Source organism: Pelophylax lessonae (genome assembly GCF_965119305.1).
Source record: "Pelophylax lessonae genome assembly, chromosome: 10".
NCBI classification, from domain to species: Eukaryota; Metazoa; Chordata; class Amphibia; order Anura; family Ranidae; genus Pelophylax; species Pelophylax lessonae.
Window position 1 is genome coordinate 70,355,463 of NC_138777.1, and position 6,302 is coordinate 70,361,764.

Here is a 6,302-nt window from a genome sequence, read left to right on the forward strand (position 1 = left end):
GACTTAAATTACTGAATCCCCATTAGATTAGATTAGTAGGTACAATGCCCGGCGGGTGTGGAGATGCGACTCGGTGTACATCTTGTAATATGTATGCGTTCCTCGGACATGTGATCGAGGGCGAATACAAATGCGCAAAATGTGAGCACGTTGCTTCCCTGGAAGCTCAGGTCCTGAATCTAGGGAAGCAGCTGGCAACACTGAGACGAATGTCCATACCGGAGGAGAGCCAGGATTGTACCAGTCAGGTGCAGACAGGGGCCTGCACAGAGGTGGGCGGAGTATCGGAGGTGCAGGCATCAGAGCAGTCTAGAGGGGTGACAGTTAGGAGGGGTAGAAGGGAACAAGTCAAGGAGGCTGATCCTGGGCTGGAGCACCCAAATAGATTCGCCCCGTTGAGTGATATTGGGGAAACCAGTCAGGGACCAGCATTGCTGGAGCAGAGCGACGCCCCTAGCTGCCAGGGGAAGAACTCCTCCAGTGAGGCTGGGAGAAAGGGAAAGGAAAGACAGGTGCTGGTGGTAGGGGACTCAATTATTAGAAGGGCAGATAGTGTAATCTGTGACCAAGACCGTGTGCGCCGAACAGTCTGTTGTTTGCCGGGCGCTCGGGTTCGGCACATTGCGGATCGGATGGACAGATTATTGGGTGGGGCTGGGGAAGACCCAGCTGTCATGGTACACGTGGGTACCAATGACATAGGTAGAGGAAGACGGAGAGTCCTAAATGATTTCAGGGACTTAGGTGCTAAGTTGAGGACTAGGACCTCCAAGGTAGTATTTTCCGAAATACTACCTGTACCTCGAGCCACACCAGAGAGGCAGCGGGAGATTAGGGAAGTTAACGAGTGGCTGAGGAGCTGGTGTAGTAAGGAGGGTTTCGGGTTCCTGGAGAACTGGGCCGTCTTCTCAGTCGGTCACCGGCTCTTTGGTAGGGACGGATTGCACCTAAATGGGGTGGGTGCAGCCGTACTGGGTGCGAGGATGGCCAAAAAGTTAGAGGGGCTTTTAAACTAGGGAATGGGGGGGAGGGTACAGATGTAGAATTAGCCAGTGGAAAGAAAGTTTCAGAGGGCAGAAATGGGGGCATTAGCGGTAGGGTGTTCGGAGCTCCTATACCCAGGGTGGGTACGGGGAAAAATCAAGAGAGCAGCCTAAAAACTTCAAAATTACGTGGCTTATATACCAATGCCAGAAGCCTGGCCAACAAGATGGGAGAGCTGGAGCTGCTGATGTTTGAGGAGGACTTAGATTTTGTGGGGATAACTGAGACTTGGTTTGACAGCTCCCATGACTGGATGGCGACCATTCAGGGGTATTCCCTTTATCGCAGAGATAGAGAAGGTAAAAAAGGGGGAGGGGTATGTCTGTATATTAAGAACAGCATACAGGTAAATATGAGGGATGATATTAATAATGGAGCTATGGATGAGGCAGAATCCCTATGGGTAGAGCTTCAAAGGGATGGCACGGCGGGGAAGTTAATATTGGGCGTATGCTATAGACCCCCCAACCAGAGGGAGGAGGGTGAGGCGGCCCTCCTTTTACAGATAGGATTGGCAGCGAGGATGGGAAATGTCATTATAATGGGGGACTTTAATTATCCAGATATAGACTGGGCAGAAGGAACGGCGCACTCAGCCAAGGCTAGGCAGTTCCTAAATGTTTTGCAGGACAATTTTATGGGTCAGATGGTGAATGCACCGACAAGAAACAATGCGGTACTTGACCTACTGATTACCAACGATACAGACCTGATCACGGATATAGAAATACGGGACAACTTAGGAAACAGTGACCATAGGTCAATAAGTTTCAGTATTAATTACAGTAATAGGAAGCTGAGGGGTAATATAAGGACACTGAATTTCAAAAGAGCCAATTTCCCAAAGCTGCGCTCGCTGCTAGAAAATATCAATTGGGATAGAACCCTGGAAACAAAGAACACGGAGGAAAAATGGGAGTGCTTCAAGAGCATACTAAACAGGGGGATTGGCCAGTGCATTCCAAAGGGAAATAAATTTAAAAGAGCAAAAATAAACCCTGGATGGCTAAACTCCAACATAAAAATGTATATTAGTGCTAAAGAAAAGGCCTTCAAAAAATACAAGACTGAGGGGTCATTGGCAGCATTTAAGCATTACAAAGAGTGTAATAAGAAATGTAAAGACGAAATCAGGGCGGCTAAAATAGAACACGAGAGACATATAGCGGAGGAGAGCCCTAAGAAGTTCTTTAAGTATATAAACAGTAAGAAAGCGAGGCCAGAACACATTGGCCCCGTAAAAGATGATAAAGGAAATATGGCCACTGAGGACAGAGAAAAGGCGGAAGTGTTAAATAATTTCTTCTCTTCAGTCTTCACAAAAGAATCGGGGGGCTACACAAACCCAGCTTGTAAGGCTAATAATACACCTCAGAAAGTGCCGCCATGGTTAACAGAAGATAGACTTAGAGCTAAACTAGAGAAACTTAACATAAATAAATCCCCGGGACCGGATGGCTTGCACCCGAGGGTTCTTAATGAGCTCAGCCAGGTGATTGCCAGACCATTATTCTTGATCTTTAAGGATAGTTTACAGACGGGTATGGTGCCAGCTGATTGGAAAAAAGCCAACGTGGTACCAATATTTAAGAAGGGGCCGAGATATATCCCGGGTAACTATAGGCCGGTCAGCCTAACATCAGTAGTCTGCAAAATTTTGGAGGGGATGTTAAGGGACCACATACAAGACTTTAGTAATGAAACTGGTATTATAAGTAGTAATCAGCATGGATTCATGAAAAATCGTTCTTGCCAAACCAATCTATTAACCTTCTACGATGAAGTGAGCAGCCACCTAGATAAAGGTAAGCCTGTGGATGTGGTGTATCTGGACTTTGCAAAGGCCTTTGACACCGTTCCCCACAAACGATTACTGTACAAACTAAGGAAGGTAGGTATGGACCATAAGGTGAGTACCTGGATAGAGAACTGGCTCCAGGGGAGAGTACAGAGGGTGGTGATTAATGGGGAGTACTCGGATTGGGCGGGTGTGGAAAGTGGGGTCCCCCAGGGTTCTGTCCTGGGACCAATCCTGTTTAATTTATTCATAAATGATCTAGAGGAGGGGATATCTAGTACAATCTCAGTATTTGCAGATGATACTAAATTAGGCATGCCAATATCTTCTATGCAGGATGTGGAAACCTTGCAAGCAGACCTGAACAAAATAACGGGGTGGGCAACTACATGGCAGATGAGGTTTAATGTTGAAAAATGTAAAGTAATGCACCTGGGTGCCAGAAACCAGAAAGCAAGCTACTCACTAGGGGGGGAACCTCTGGGTGAGTCTAGGATGGAAAAGGACTTGGGGGTACTGGTAGACAACAGGCTTGGCAGTGGCATGCAATGCCAAGCCGCTGCAAGCAAAGCCAACAGAATACTGGGATGTATAAAAAAGGGGATTCACTCCAGAAATAAAGAGATTATTCTCCCACTCTACAAGACTCTGGTCCGGCCACATCTGGAGTATGCTGTCCAGTTCTGGGCACCGGTCCTCAGGAAGGATGTGCTGGAACTGGAGAAAGTCCAGAGAAGGGCAACAAAAATAATTAGGGGAATGGAGGACATCAGCTATGAGGAAAGACTACAAGCACTGAACCTTTTCTCTCTGGAGAAAAGACGATTGAGGGGGGATATGATATCAATGTACAAATACTGTACTGGTGACCCGAGCATAAGGAACAAACTATTCAGAGAAAGGAGGTACAATAATACACGTGGCCACTCACTAAAACTAGAGGAAAGGCGGTTTAACCTTAAAGTGCGTAAGGGGTTCTTCACTGTAAGAGCAGTAAGGATGTGGAATTCTCTTCCACAAGCAGTCGTATCAGCAGGGAGCATCGATAGTTTCAAAAAACTAGTAGATGGACACCTTAAAGACCACAACATACAGGGGTATACAATGTACGATTAAAAGCAAACACACACACGCATTCATAGGTTGAACTGGATGCATAGGTTGAACTGGATGGACTGATGTCTTTTTTCAACCTTACTAACTATGTAACTATATACAGGAACTCTAAGGCAACCAATATATTGTATAATCTTACACCCCTGAAGAAGCGGAGTGTTGAAACCCGCGAAACATGTTGGGTTAATGCCCGGTACCCTGGTTTGGGGTCACCGGAGCTTGCATAACATCTATACTGCCTGCAATGTTCAGAACTGTATGTAATTGATATGACTATGATGGTAATCTGTTCTGTACAATCCTTTATTTTATAATCTTTTCTCTTCACTTTGTATGTAATTTTTAATGGAACAATAAAATTTATATATTTTTATACATGGTGGTTTTTCCATCGTTGATCTAAGTACCGTTAAAATCCCACTAGCCCTCAACCATTTTTCTCTCTTATCTCTTCTTTTCTTAATCCAACTTTTCCTTTCCTTTTCTTTTCCCTCTTCCCCCCCCCTTTTCCTTTCCCCTTCCTTTTCATTCCTCTTTTCCCCCTTACTTCCTCCTCTTCTTCCCTTCTTCCCTCCCCATTACCTCTCCCTTTGCCCTCCTGCTTTTTACTTTAATCTCTCTTTGTTTCCCTTTTTCTGTAAACTCTATATTTTCTTTTTCTCTTTCTGCATTCCTCCCTTTCTTTTCTCCAGCGTGTGATTCTCTCACTTCCAGGCGTCTAAGTTCCTCTTTCTATGCTCAGTTTTCTTCTTCTTTACTCTTTTTACTCTTTCTGGATCTTTTCCACTTTAAACACGGTGTTTGTGTTAGACCCTTACACCAGGGTTTTCACTTAACTCCGTGTTTCCTTGCACCACTCTGAAAATGTTGGAGTAGCTAGCCTGAAATTTTCTGGTCAACTTTTTCAGGGGCCTTTTGGGAGTGTGTGGCCCTGGGGCAGTACCGTGGAGAAGGGACTGCTGGAAACCATATTAATCCCAATTTCTCTAGCGCTCATCGACAGACGTAGTCCTCGGTGATACACCACCTTCGGGTTATGTTACCTCCGCAGGAGCAGGACTAGACAGGAAATTAAAAAGCTCTGGCCACACCCTAGGGGCAGTCCCAGAGGGTATATCCTCTCTCTCTCTGCCTCAGCAAATCAGTTATTTTCTGTCTAGTTAGGAGTAAGGACCTAGACACCTTGCTGGGATCTTAGGTCCTGGCAAGAATTTTTTCTTAAAGGATTTTTTTTAGACAGCTTTTTCTCCAGTGTTCCTGTGAGATCTTCAAGCAAGAAAGCTGAACTGGGCGACGGGCTGGATGTTGAGATCCGGTGGTCACCCCAGTTCAGCCTACGAGCGCGTGCAGGCCATAGCTCCGCGCTGGGTCGGCCGCGACAAAGTCCCATTAAAAGGACTGAACCCGCGAGTTAAACGTCTCGCTGAAACGCCAAAGACCAGGAGTCACGGCGTTCGTATCGGTCGACAGCCCTCCCGCCCCGGTGGAGAGGGGTACTGTCAGGAGTTGGTGCCCGCCTGGTTCCGGTATGGTGAGTAGTATGTTCCCCCTTTCCCCCTGACGGGTTTTGTGGTGAACGCGGGCCCCTCTCTGTATGGTAAGAAAGAGTCCTTTCTATCCTATAACATGTCACAGATCCTCCTACTTTGAGTGTGATTTTTTGTGTACAAAAAGCCAGGAGGCTTGGTTTGGGAGCTAACAATCTATTGTATACATGTTTAAAAGATGTAATCTGTGGCATTCTGGGAATCTTATGGGTTAAGTATAAGCTACCTACCAGTCAGAAGCCACGGACATGTAGACTGCCTTCCAAATCAGATCTCCAGCTATTAGCAGGCCTCCCGAACGGCCATGCGGTCCGCCAGGGGCCGTTACCGCCAACCACGCCATATCCCCAGGCAGAGACAGTGTTGTGTGCAGCACACCGCCATTCAGCAGGCCGCCCCCATTTTTTCTTGCAGGATCGCACGAGCCGCCATTTTGGCGTAGCCTCGTGTCTCCAGCATGGGGGCGGCCATGTTTGAGGTGATCCTACACCTCGTGGAGCTTGGGGGAGGCGCCGGAAGGCGTGCAGAGGGGCGGAGCCGCCTCCTTTCTTCCTGGGCAGCCAGCCAAAAGACTTCCTGTTTGTCAAGACAGCGCTGTAAGCTGTTGCAGTTTAACTCTGAGCATCAAGTGGTGAGCCTGGGGGTCTATCTCTCTCTCTCTCGATCGATAGGGATCCCTAAGCAGGTAACACTAAGGGGCTTTTTTGTGGCGCTGGGGGTCAGAAAAGAAAAAAAAAAAAAGTTTTTTTTTTACTTTTGAATTATATTATCCAGGAAGTAACTGGAGTTATTATGGA